The sequence below is a fragment of the Sus scrofa genome, chromosome 7 (assembly GCF_000003025.6).
Source record: "Sus scrofa isolate TJ Tabasco breed Duroc chromosome 7, Sscrofa11.1, whole genome shotgun sequence".
In the NCBI taxonomy this organism is placed as follows: Eukaryota; Metazoa; Chordata; class Mammalia; order Artiodactyla; family Suidae; genus Sus; species Sus scrofa.
In genome coordinates this window covers 3,305,609-3,320,246 of record NC_010449.5, presented here as the reverse complement: position 1 = coordinate 3,320,246, position 14,638 = coordinate 3,305,609, and the positions used below count along the sequence as shown (strand labels likewise).

Here is a 14,638-nt window from a genome sequence, read left to right as displayed (position 1 = left end):
ATTCCAGCCTAAACTGCAGAAACGGATCTTGAAAAAAATCACATGAGGAAAATAACTTGGCAGGCTGTGTTTACCCTCACAGGACCATAAATAATTCCTAAACTTCTAAATTGCCTTTTTTGCAAGGGAGAAAATAAAACTGAGCCACTGAGGAGCACACCGCTGCCTGCCTGCAAAGCTGCATGGTTCCAGGAAGCACGGGTTCCGTGCACAGTTTAAATAAAGTTCAAGTCTGTGCGCAGCCCTTCTGGATAATTTCAACACTCTCTAAGAGTGTCCTGAAGAAATGTGGGAAAGAAACCTGATTATCCAACCCTATATAGCAAAGGCCAGCTGCTGTGCAATTTTCCATGTGGTGCTGTTAAACAAAGCACAGCCTCCTGCGGGCATATCGACACTAAACACCTCTGGCTTGTTCAGGAGGCTGAATCATGGGATCTGAGAGCTAAAAGGACATCTGCAGATTATGCTATCTAAGACCCTTATTTATTTGTTCTACTTTTAGGACCACACCTGCGGCATATGGAGGTTCCCAGGTTCGGGGTTAAATCAGAGCTGCGGATGCCTGCCTACACCACAGCTCATAGCCACACCGGATCCTTAACCCACTGAGTGAGGCCAGGGGTCAAACCTGCATCCTCACGGAGATAACATCGGGGTCTTAACCTGCTGAGTCGCAATGGGAACTCCGAGACCTTCGTTTATGCATGAAGAAACTGAGGTGCCCAGGACTTGTCCAGCACAGCCAGGGGCAAGGCCTGGCCGTGGGCAAACCTTCCCTCCCAGGGCTCGTGCTCCCTGCTGCATTTCCTGTTACCTGAGCACCTGCACTGAGCGGCTGAGGGCTGACGGGCCAAGGGGCAGCCTGGGCGACTAGGGTCATTTCCCTTCCCAGCTGCTGTTGTAATGAGCCCGGAGAAAGACCAGTACATGCCAGACGAGGAAACGGATCTACCACTCATTTTATAATGTGTACACTGAGTGCCTACTCTGTGCGGGGCATTGACCTAGGAACTGGGAATACGACAGTTCCCAGGGATCAAAACCAAAGAGTCCTGCACAGACGAAGCTTGCGTTCTAGTGATTCCAGAGTTTTCGACCTGAGATCAGACAGACACCTGGAACTAAACCTTTAAAAAGGTTATACCAAGAACAGGTTTGCACACACACACTTGCTCTGCCAGAAGGCAGGAGCAGCTCATAAAACTCACACAAGAACTTTCCACGTTCAAGAACCCACCCCCAACCCGTCGGGTTGAGGAAACCACCGCCACACACACAGTGCTGGGAACCCGCTGCGCCGGCTTCTCCGGGGAAGGAGGCGGGAGAAGGAGGCGAGCGTCCTTTTAATCACCCCGCTCACTGAGCGAGGAAGGGGGCGGTGAGGAAAACTTGTGAGAAATAAGTGAATTCTCTGCAGTGGTATCGAGGAGAGACTCGTGAGCACACACAAGCCCCGGGCGAGGTGAGAGGGGAAGCACGAGACACCCACAAGGCACCTCTTACCAGCCGGCGACTGTGGCGGGACCCATTACCACAATCTCAGCAATGCCAGCCCCACAGCTGTGGGCCACGGGCCCAGCTGGTTCAGAGTGGCCAGGGCTTCGGGCTCCAGGATTGGTTCAGGTCCATTCCACATGCCTCCAACTAGAGGCATGGTTCCAGGAGTCCCGTCGTGGCTCAGCATTAAACAAAGCTGACGAATATCCGTGAGCACACAGGTGCTCCCTGGCCTCGCTCAGTGGGTTAAGGATCCAGCGTTGCCATGAGCTGTGCAGGAGGTCGTAGATGCGACTCGGCTCCTGCGTTGCTGTGGCTGTGATGCAGACCTGCAGCTGCAGCTCCGATTTGACCGCTAGCCTGGGAACCTCCATAAGCTGGGGGTATGGCCCTATAAAGACAAAAAAAAAGAGAGAGAGAGAGAGAGAGGCATGGTTCTAGAACCAGCAGGCTGCACATGTCCATCTCACAACAAAGGCAAAAATCAACCACAAAAAATTTTCCAGCCTCTCTGCCTTTACCTGCTAAGATCCCTTTAGCGCAAGCAGTCAGGTGGCCAAGCAGAAACTCAGTAGGGCAGAGAAGTCTCCTCCTCCCACAGGAGAAAGTGCCTCAAAGTCAGGGGCAAAGTGCATGGATTGGGGGGCGGCGGGGGGCGTCTGGGAACAATGGTGGAGTCTGATGAAAGAAACACCCATTTGCAACCATGCAGACTTGCCCAATTTCCATTTCTGTCTCATCCAAACCTCGTGTCTGGAAACTCACAAACTACTCCATCACCTTCAGAATGTCAGAAGCTAATATGTGGATTGTATTATTAGTATTAATAATGATGTTATTAGGGTTACTGCTTCAGAAATGAGGAGACAACAGGAAAAAGGAAAACAGCTGAAAATGGAAAATCAAGTCAACATTCACGGAGGAAGGACAATCGCTTTATATTTGCTAAATACCCAAGACCCCAAACGACAAATCTCAACCACAAATATCTGAGAACATACTATGCACCAGACACCGCACGAAGCACTGGCAGCCAAGTCCAAGACACGCAGTCCGTACCTTCAGTAAGTCTGATATCAAGCAGGACACAGATGCCGAGCAATCACAAGGGGACTGAACACTCTGAAAGAGGACGTACAGGGTATTACGGGAACACAGAGCCAGGGGCCTAATTATGCAGACAGGGGGCCACCCTGATCCAACCTCTGCCTCCCATTTTATACCTACAGCCTCATTAGCGAGACAGACTCTCTGCTTTGCAGAAGTCCCTTCCATACCAAAATGCCACAGACAGTATATGACACATACTGTTGCTGTAAAAACATCAGATATATATACACATACCACCACTTGACTCTAGCTACCGAAATCTTTGCTTTTATTACAATAACAGGAATATGTGAGGGGATGGCATGAATTCTAAGCAGCATCAGAAAGAACTAAAAAAATTACCAGGAAACAAGTCAAATTCTGCACAAAGAGTACAACTAGAGTCCTCGAGCAAGCTCCAAGCTGCCTTTCCTGGGCAAACAAGAGCACCCTAGAGTTTGCCTTCCCAGTACCAGGGATTTTGCCACGGAGGGCAGGGCCAGACCTGACAGCACATTAGGAGAGAGGGCGTAGGTGTTTGAAGGTCATCAGATATTCGGAATCCTCATGCCGAAAATATGAATGATACAGCAATAGCATCACATAACTTAAGCTGCTAGAATCAAGCATGACAAGCAGAAGGATTATCTTTACAGAACCTGTCAATTTACACCCACTCACATTCCCTGCCGAAGTGACTTTTTGGAAGAATGATATTATAGAAAGAAACCTAAAGCCACTCAACCACGAAATACATATATTCCACTCATGAAAGAGCAGTTTAAAAAAAAAAAAAAAGAAAAGCCACAAACCTAGAGAACACGATTTTACAAATATATATATGTGACAAATGATTAGTTTTCAAAATAAATGATGAATCTCTACCCATCAATTAAAAAGACAAACAGAAAAACGAGCCCCACTCCTAAATAAGCCAAAAAAACCCCACTATATGTGTCAAATAAATATATAAAAACAGGATCAACCTCAACAGCAATCAGGGAGTTCCCACTGTGGCTCAATGGGTTAAGGACCCGACATAGCCTCCATGGGGATGCGGGCTCAATCCCTGGCCAGAGTTAAGGATCCAGAGTTGCCATTAGCTTCAGTATATATCATGGATGTGGCTCAGATCCAGTATTGCCATGGCTGTGATGTCGGTGGCAGCTGCAGCTCCGATTTGACCCCTAGCCCGGGCATTTTCATGTGCCATAGGTGCAGCCATAAAAAGAAAAAGAGCGAGAGAGACAGAAAAAATAGCAATGCGTTAAATGCAAACGAAGCGCAGGGAGAGATTCTTCTAACCTCAGCAGACTAGCGCAGTAAATCAGAGTGTCAAGGGTTGGAGAAGATGTGGAGCCACAACTTCCTTCCACGCAAAGGCTCAAGGCAGGGCGAGGTGGCCCAGCGGCTTCAGGAAACAGCCTGGAGAAGAGACTGCCAACAAGTCTAAAGCTGCTCAGAAGTGCTGACTCAGCACTTCCATGGCTAATAAAACACACCTCAGAGAAACTCACTCCTAAACATACAAGACGCACACCGTGGGCAGGAGTAGCTCTGATAACAGCCAAAAATGGGAAATGGTCAAATGTCCATGACAAAAAGGATGCATAAGCTATGGCACATTCACCCAGCAGAATTTCAAAAGTGAAAAATGAGTGAACTAAACCTCCAGATGAAACACCGGAGATGGACCTCACAGCACTGCCTGGAAACTAAAGTCCCAAAGGGACGAAGAGCATCACTCCACCTGCTAAAGCATAAAAGGCAGCGAAAGGCAGCTCATTTTACCAAATGTACAGAGAAACCATCATGGAAATCAAAACAACAACACAGAATTCAGAAGAGTGACTGCTGACAGGGGAAAAGGGACCTTTCTAACAGGGAGGGACACACAGGGACATCGACTGCACAATGTCCCATCTATTAGGCTGGGTGGTGGATACTGGACTGAGTGGCAGAGTAAAGGAGTGGAAGGCAGAGAGACAGAGACAGAGACAGGCAGATGAAGTATCAGAACAAAGTGTTTTAATAAAGAAAATGCTAAGGAGAAAAATATTTTTTTTCTTTTTTTTTTTTTAGGGCCACATCTGCAGCACATCAAAGTTCCCAGGCTAGGGGTCAAATCAGAGTTACAGCCGCCAGCCTACGCCACAGCCATGGCAAGGCAGGATCCAAGCCGCATCTGTGAGCTATACCGCAGCTCATGGCAACGCCGGATCCTTAACTCACTGAGCAAGGCCAGGGATCGAACCTGCATCCTCAGGGATCCCAGTGGGGTTTGTTACCACTGAGCTCAACGTAAACACCGAGAAAGATATTTTTAATTAGGGAGACTTAAGCATGTTTATGGCAAAGAGTAAAGAGTGAATACAGGAAGAACAAAGTTGGAGGACTCCCTTTCCCAATTTCAAAACCTACTACAAAGCTACAGGAATCAAAACAGTGTGGATATGAGGACAGGAACATGGAATGGAACTGAGAGTCCAGAAATAAACCCAAACATCTATGGTCAACTGATTTTTAACAGGGTGCCAAGATCACTCATGGGGAAGGAATAGTTCCTTCGACAAATGGTGCAGGACAACTGGATGTCCACAGCAAGAGAATGAAGCTGACCCCACACCACATACGAAAATTACATCACCACATACGAAAATGGAGCAATGGCCCAAATATAAAAACTCGAAATGGTTAGAAGAAAATAGGAGTAAATTTTCCTGACCACGGATTTGGCAATGGATTCTTAGATATGACTCCAAAATCAAGTGCAAGAGACGAACAAGAACAGAGAGATTAGACGTCACCATAATTAAAAGTGTTTGTGCATCAAGAGGATGAAAAGAAAATCTAGAGAACTGGGAGAAAAGGTTTACAAATCAGGCATCTGATAAGGCGATATATATACATATACATATATATACACATAAAGACCTCCTGCAACTCAACAACAAAAAGACAAACAATCCAATTCTTTAAACATGCAAAGAACCTGATAGACATTTTTCCAAAGGAGATACACAAATGACTAACAAGCATATGAGAAGATATTTAACATTAGTCATTAGTGAAATGAAAATCAAAATCACAATGAAATACTGCTTTACATCTCTTACGATGACCATAAAACAAAACAAAGTAACATGAAGCAAACAGAAAATAACAAGCGTTGGTAAGGCTGTGGAGAAACTGGACCCTCATTGCTTGTTACTGAAAATGTGAAATGGTTTGGCCACCACAGAAGACAGTTTGGTACTTTCTTAAGAAGTTAAACATAGAACTACCACGTGACCCAGCCATTCCCCTCCTAGTTATATGCCCCAAAGAACCGAAGAAAGGGACTCCAACAAGTGCCATTCGAAAACAGACTGAGCCAGCAACAAAGAGGAAATTAAAACAATACCAGTACGACAATTCCTACCTCTTGGAAGCAAAGAGTAAAATACAGATCATGTTCAGTGTTTGGTGAGAATGTGGGAAAAACAGTACTTTCAAATACCCCAGGAGGTGTTTTCCCAGAGTATACATCATAAACCTTCAAAGGGAAAAGGCGAACAGTTCCAGTTTCATAAACTTCCCAGGGCAATACTAGGGCAAGGGAGTAAGAACACACGTCTAAGAATGGTTTCTTGTCAACAAGCTGTGAATATAGAGAGTCATCCACGATGGTGACGTGGCCATTAACAATGCTGAGGTAAACAGATATTTGGTAATAAGGAAAGACACTCATGTCACATTTGTTGTGACAAAAGCACAATATAAAAAAATATGTGACTATTTTTACAAAATACATATGATTTTAAACATAATAATGACACATGCATATTTAAAAAGTTTTAACTGTGATAACGAAATTACTTTTATTTTCTTTTTTATACTTTATTTTCTTAATTTTTTTCAAAGATGACAGATTGCTTTTATTACTTATTTATTTATTTATTTGTTTGTTTATTTTTGTCTTTTTTTTTGCCTTTTTCTAGGGCCGCTCCCATGGCATATGGAGGTTCCCAGGCTAGGGGTCCAATCAGAGCTATGGCTGCCAACCTACACCACAGCCACAGCAACGCCGGATCCTTAACCCACTAAGCAAGGCCAGGGATCACACCCGAGACCTCATGGCTCTTAGTCAGATCATTAACCACTGAGCCACGACAGGAACTCCCAGATTGCTTTTATACTAGGAAAAAAATGTCTCCATCTCATTATCCATTTTGAAAATGGAAAAAGGACAGAAGTTATTAAGTAAATATTTGAACAGACGTCTCCATTCTGACAGCTTGAAAATATGTCACGAGGAAGAACTACAAGGTAAAACCTACACACGAGGCTGGGAGCATTTGTTTGCTTTTCTGAAAGGGCACTAAGAGGGCCAAGACTGACTTACAGGAAGGGAGGTGAGTTGGGAGGATGGAGAAAAGGGAGGAAGAGCAGGAGAAAGAAAGGGAGGGAGAGGGAAGGAGCCAGAGTCTGCCTGACCTCAGACAGTCACAACCGGCTCATTACCTGCAACATTCACTATGCTCAATTCCAATTCACAAAGTGGACGGACTAACATCCACTGGGACCAATACGCCCACCACACTGCTCTGGCACCACAGAGTTAAGTCATGCAAGCATCCCTTTTCCCAGAGCATCTCCACACTCCAACCTGGAGTTCGAGTCCACTATGAGGCCATGAGCCCACTCTCCCGGACTCTGACTACAACTGGACATGTGCATAGAACAGGCACTATGAAAAGTAAACAAACAGGAAAATTCTGATTGAGAGTCAAAACTTGGAGGAGGGATTCACACAGCACGAATTTCATGCCTTTTTGTTTCTCTGTTTTTCTTCTCACATGCTTTTTTGCCCCAAAGATGGGCCCCAGTTGTAGAGCAGTATAACATCATGGGCAGCTAAGACTTGAAGAGAAGCCCGTCTTTCTGCACACAGGTAGAATTCCTATGAGCTGCAGGAGAGAGAGCTCAGGTGGGGATGTCCTGATTCTACCTGCTCAAGCATCAGCCAGACCCCTGAGCTAAGCAGGCACAGCACATGCCCACACCAGTGCAGCAACAGCTGAGGAAACTGAACTGAGATTTGCAGCCTTCACACCAGTTTTAGACTAACCTCTGAATCAGGACATACATGTGCAGGGCAGAAAAAAATGAGCATCTCAAAGACACACTGAGGTGTGAATCACTTGCCTATAGGACAGGTCAGAACTAAGACCCAGACCTTAGGGTGACCAGTTACTGAAACAGCCATCGCAGGATTATAATAGGACACAGAGTGCACATAACTTACCACTGACGATATCCAGCATACAATTCAAAGTTATTTGGCAAAGAACAAGGAAAATGTAACCAGTTCTCAATAGAAGTCAATCTTGAGATGACCCAGATATTGGAACCATCAGACAAATATTTTTAAAGCAACTATTATAACTATGCTCCATGAGGTAAAGAAAAACATACTTAATAGGAATGAAAATACAGGAACTCTCAGAAGAAAATAAAAAACCTAGAAACAATTAGGACCCAAAGTCAAATTTTAAAACTTAAAAAAAAAAATCTGAAACAAAAAAGGTATTTGATGACCAAGGCATCAGAGTGGAAATGACAGAGGAAAGAATCTGTGAACATGGAGACGGAGCGGCACACATTATCCAGCAGGAAAAACAGAGAGAAAAGACAGGGGGAAAATGAGCAGAGTCTTGGGATCTTCTGGAATAAAATCAAAAGATCTAACATGGGTGTAACTGGAGTTCCAGAAGGGGAGGAGGAAGCAACTGAGACAGAAAAGTTATCTGAAGAAAAAATGACCAGAAACGTTTCCAAACTGATCAAAGACATAAATTTATAGATCCAAGCTCAATGAGCCTAAAAACAGATAAGCTCAAAGAAAACCACACCAAGACACATTAAAATTACTCTGAAGAAAAACCAAAGATAAAGGAAAGAAATCTTGAAAGCAGCTAGAGAAAGCTAACACATTACCAGTGAACAAGGGCTGACGGGATTATGAGTTTCTCCACAGAAATCACAGAAGCAGAAGACAAGGAAACCTCATGTTTAAATTGTTGAGGAAACAAAAAAATCTATCAATCCAGAATTTGACACTCAATAAAAACAGCCTTCAAGATAAAGGATAAAATGAAGACATTCTCAGACACAGGAACATGTGAACAAGCTCATTCCCAGCAGCCATGTTCCATCAGAAATGTGAAGGGGCGTCCTCATACTGAAGGGAAGAAAGTCCAGAAGGAATCACGGATCTTTGGGAATGAAGGAAAAGCAAGAGAAACGGGAAAGAGCTAGTTAAATATAAAAGAATACTACTTTCCTCAAGTTCTTTGAAGTGCATATGACTGTTCAAAGCAAAAGGTTTCACACTGTGTGGTGTGGTTTCCAGGGTATGTAGATACAGTACCTATAATAAAAACAACATAAAGGTAACGGAGGAGGCGGGTAAGGAAGGCTGGAATGGGACTTTAACACAAATAAAACAGACATCAAGAAAAACAGAATTACAGGGGCAAAGGGTGGCTATCTCATGCCAAAAGGGGCAACTTCATAAAGAAGACATAACAGATGTAAAAGTGTGAGCATGTATGTATAAATATATTTAATATAAAATGTATAATAATATAGCTTCAAAAAACGTGACGAAAATTTGATGTAAGGAAAGAGCAAAATAGACAAGACCATATTCATAGCAGAAAATGCAAATACTCTTTTCTGAGAATCTGACAGAATACAAAGACCAAAAAAACCCAGAAGCCGTGGAAGAGCTGAACATTCTCAGTTACACTGCTCTCTCTGACATTTATGAGATACTCCACTCCCAGGTTTCTTGTCCAGAGCAATGGCACCCTAAGTCCACACAAAGACCTTTATATAAATATTCACAGCAGCTTTATTTGTAATAGCCAAGGCTGGGGACCACCTAAATGGCCATGCATCAGTGAACAGATAAACAAACGAAGACATAGCCATACGATGGAACAAGACTCAAAATAAAAAGGAATGAGCTGGTACACACAACATCAACAGCTCTCAAGAGCACCACGCTGAAGGGAAGAAGCAAAGCATAAGGAACACATACGCTGTTTCATTTATGTTAAAACTCTAGAAAATTCCAACTAAGCTATAATGACAGAGGTAGATCAGTGGGTAAAAAGAGCACATGGAAACACTGGCATGGGATGAAGATATTTTATTATTATTATTATTATTATTATTACTATTATTATTATTATTATTGTTTAGGGCCACGCTTGTGGCATATGGAGGTTCCCAGGCTAGAGGTGAAATCAGAGCTGTAGCCGCCGGCCTGTACCACAGCCACAGCAGCACAGGATCTGAGCTGCAACTGTGACATACACCACAGCTCACAGCAACGCCAGATCCCTAACCCACTGAGCAAGGCCAGGGATCAAACCTGCGTCCTCATGGATGCTAGCCGGGTTCCTTAACTGCCGCGCCACAACGGGAACGCCACTATTTATTATCTGGATTATGAAGACAGTTTCGTGGATACGTACATGTGTCAAAAATGGACCAAACTGTACACTTCAAAGTGTCTAGTGCATTATACTTTAATTATACCCTACCAAAATTAAGGGAAAAAAATTCAATGTATCCTAAAGACAGGGTTTGCAAAGCACGGCCTGAGTGCAGATCGCTTATAAGAATTATCCAGGGTGTTTGTTTAAAACGCACCTCCCGATCCCCGCTCTGGACCTACAGCCGTTGATTCTCTGGACGCAGACACTTAAATAAGCCCTGCAGGTGATTGCCAGCCTCACACCTGAGGACCGCCGTTTACGAGCCATTCCAAATGCCACGTCCTCTGCGGCGCCGCCGCTGATCTAGAGGACGGAGGAGTTTCCTCGTCACGTATCCCAAAGCCCCATCCCACATAAGCTCTATCTTCGCCACCTCACTCCACGTTTTACGGAGAGAGGTCGCATCTTACCAGTCCACGCGTCTTCCCCTTCGTCTACCACAGGCCGCCACACAGAAGAGCTGCTGAGTTTATGAACGGTATGTCTGCACGTGTGTAACATCTGGAAGGTCACCAACTTAGATCAAGAACCGGGGATGGGAGACATGTGTGCGGAGGCTGAAGAGACTGGCTACCAAAGAGAGGAACAGACTGGAACCGGGCTTCCACCGAGACGGGAAAGGCAGCATTACGTCTGCCAACGGGGCACCCGTAGCCAAGACAAAGCACGCAGCCCCTTGCAGACGGGACCCTAACTTATTCTGGGATGCAGTACCCACATCACTCCATGCCACCCTGAGGGTCACCAGGACCAGGGCTCAGCACCATCCTCTCCAACCCCCCTCCCTTCTCCCCGTTCTGCCCACAGCACCTCTGCCGCAAACTCTCACATACGGTGCGGTTGTCGTCTACTTGATGTCTGCGGGTGCTGCTAGTTTCAAAGGCAGGGACAATGCTTATTTGCTTTTCTATAGGCTTAGAAGGAATTCAGGAAATAGTTGGCAAATGAACCAAAAAAGTGATTACTTAAAATTGGAAACTGTAAGCTTTTCCCCAAAGAGTCAAAGTTTAAATTTTAATGAAGAAGTAAAGAAGTTACTCTCTGTCTTTCAAAAAGTCATTTTCCACTTTGGAGCCTTCGGTGCTCCGGGCCTGTGTACCGTCTCCCAGATTTCACAGGGACTCAATCGTGGCCAGTGCCTTCCTGGCACGACGCCAGCCCACAGTCCCCGGGGATGGTTTTCAGAGGTTCCTGCTCCGGAGTCCACCTGGAAAACCGCTGGCAGCCTGGGTCAGCCCAGTGGGAACCAGGGCGTGGCACGTGGAGCTGTGATTCGGTACTGTCCTCAAAACACCTCCTCCTCGAGGGAGAAACCACGCGGTCGTCAGGACAGTGGGCACGCCCACATCACCACCAGCAGCTCCAAGGAGTCGGAATGCAGGGTGAGGAAGAAGAAATGAAGGAAGGCGCTATCGGCTCTCTGGGGGACGGCGCGTTCTGTGCACAAAGCACACACGTGCCACGGTCGCTGCCTGTTCAACTTAGCAATCCAGTCTCACACCTTTAATTAAACGCGCTCTGTCACAAAGATAACACACGTCGGGGCAGTGCCCCTCTGCGGGGGGACAACTACAGCACAAAGAGGGTTTTGGTGGCGGCTGTGCTTCGTTTGGTTCCGGCTCTTCATTCCATGTTGGGCCCAACCACTTAGTTGAGAGGAATTCTGAGCCACCTCAAAATCAGGCAGTTTACCTTTTGGTCGTGAAGCGCAGTAGTTGGCACTGTCAGAAAGATCTGGGGCCATCGAAATGCCAGCCATTTGATCCTGGTCACCTTTCTGAGGCTCGGAAAATGAGGGTAATGACAGTGTCCACCCAGGGCCTCGTCATCCAGTCAAATGGAAGGAAGCACCACTGAGGGTGAGACGCTGGCACACGGTAAGGGCCCTGCTGGTGGCACCCCTCCGTCAGCTCCTGGGGTCCCCAGTTACCTCAGCATGTAGCTGCGCCTCAGTAAGAACCATAAAGATGGGAAATCTACAACCATCAATTTTATCGTTTGGGGGAAGTTTTATTTAAAAAACAAAACAAAACAAAAACAGGGGAGGAAAGGAGTTCCCATTGTGGCTCAGTGGTTAATGGATCTGACTAGGAACCATGAGGTTTCGGGGTTGATCCCTGGCCTTGCTCAGTGGGTTGAGGATCTGGCATTGCCGTGAGCGGCTGATCCTGCGTTGCTGTGGCTGTGGTGTAGGCCGGTGGCTACAGCTCCGATTCAACCCCTAGCCTGGGAACCTCCATATGCTGCGGGTACAGCCCTAAAAAGACAAAAAAAAAAAAAAAAAAAAAAAAAAAAACAGGGGAGGGGAGAAAATGCAGGAGGAAAGACAGCAAGAATGGCAAACTGGGAGTTCCCGCTGCGGCACAGTGGGTTGAGAATCCAGCTGCAGTGGCTCGGGTTGCTGCAGAGGCATGGGTTTGATCCCAGTGCTGTGGGTTAAAGGATCCAGCATGGTTGCGGCTGTGGCGTAGGTCACAGCTGCTGCTCGGATTCAACCACTGGCCTGGGAACTTCCACGATGGCAGGTGTGGCCATAAAATTAAAACAAACAAACAAACAAACAAACGAAAAAAAACGGCAAACTGAACCAGAGGGACAAAGGGCAAGAAGCCAGGCTTCCAGCAATGGCCCAAGAACTCAGAAAACAGAAAGTCAGCTGTGTTTGCCAGTAACGTCTGTGCTTAGCGACTGCCAGGCACACAGTTTAAGAATTTTAACTACAGATGTCAAAACACATTCGAGCCGGAGACTACAGAGCAGAAGTCTGTCATGATAACTTCAAGTAGCAAACCCCACACAGAATTTCTTTTACGAAATTGTCTCTTCTTTTTCTCTGGCGAGGAATTTTATTTAAATTTTATGGGTACCCTTTGCCAACAAGGGAAAGCACACCCTCCCACCACGGTGAATCTCTTAGACATCTCTGCGTCTCAGGTATCTCTTTTTTCTTTTCTCTCTCTTTTTTTTTTTCACTTTGCCACGTCCTCCAAGAATTGCCTGACACGGCTGATGTAACTGGGGGAACGGCGGTCGCATTAATGTGCAACCATGACTTGGAAACCTGTTTCAGGGAAGCACGTTCAGCCAGTCAAGGTGGGAAAAAACCTCCTCAAAACCCATCAAGGACGCTGGAAATGTACAAGGAAGCACAATTCCAGGTGACAGCTGATAGGGAGCTGACCCTCCCCGATTCACTGAGTTCTGGCCCCTGGCACCTCCGGCTCCTGGAAGGAAGGGAGCCCAGGATTCCCTCAAAACTTCTGTCTAAAAAACGAAGCAAAGCAAAAACCCCACGCAAGTATGCGAAGTCAGCTCCGACTCAAGGAGGGATGAACCCTTAGCTCCTTGCTCCCGTCTCTGGGTTTTCTATTAGGGACACGAACAAACCTCCAGCCAACTTCCCTGCTTCCTGCTGCTCTGAACTCTCACTCCCTCCGGAGTCAATCCCTCAGCCGAGCATCGTGGATACGAAGACGACTGAGAGCAGAGAGGTCGTCCCGCTGAGCTGGTTCCCGGGGTTGGAAATCGGTTACGCTGTGAGAACACCCCTCGGGCAGGCAGGGTCGACTGCCTCTCTCTTACGACTCCAGGCTGAAAACACCTGCCTTTTTGTTACATGAACCACCCGCCGTTTACCCCGTCCTGTGACATAAAATTCACTTAAGAATAAAATTCACTGAAAATTTAATTCTTTGACCATGTTAATTGTACATGCAGGTGGCACTGAGTACATGCACAATATTATACAATGTCTAGTCCAGAAAATCTGCATCCTTTTTGTTGCTGAATAATATTCCATAACGTGAACACACACACGCACATTTCTACGACGTGCAAGACAGCCTCTGTTCAAATACTTCCAGTTAAGGGGGCTCTCTGTCAATAAATGGCTCTATTCAAAAAAAAAAAAATAGTAGCATCAGAGATTAATTTTTACAGAGTGGATACAACGCGCCAGACCCTGTACTAAGCACAGAACACGAGTCACCTCAGCTAACCTCATGAACACTGAGGGAGGCATCACTGTGCTTATATTAACTAGGAGAAAACCGAGACCCACCACTGCGCTTACATTAACTAGGAGAAAACCGAGACCCACCACTGCGCTTACATTAACTAGGAGAAAACCGAGACCTGCACGGCTAAGCAACTTGCCTGAAGACACACAGCTTCCACTTCAAAGGATACCTGGTGCTTCAGACACTCAAGCCAGGTCTCCAACCTTTACCCACAGGCCCTCACGGGCCACCTCTCTGCTCCCTCTTCTCTAGGACAGACCTTCAAATACCAGAAAACCATCCGAGGAGCATCTGGTGCTGTGCTGGGCTCTCCCCCAAGCCCTGCTCAGCAGAGGGCAGAGGAATCCATGGGCGGACGGGGCCGGGCCCCAGCCATGCAGCTCGGACTCCTGCGCCTCACAGCCGCCTGTCTGCTGTCTCGCTCTCCCTTGTCCCCTAACCCCCCGGTCCCGCCACACGCCTTCATCACCAAGAGGGCCT

General features: G+C 46.2%; 1 protein-coding gene across 1 annotated transcript in view; it reads right to left on the bottom strand.

The window, feature by feature from the left end:
* Positions 1-14,638, bottom strand: part of FARS2 (phenylalanyl-tRNA synthetase 2, mitochondrial) — a 363,981-nt gene that overhangs the window by 237,167 nt on the left and 112,176 nt on the right.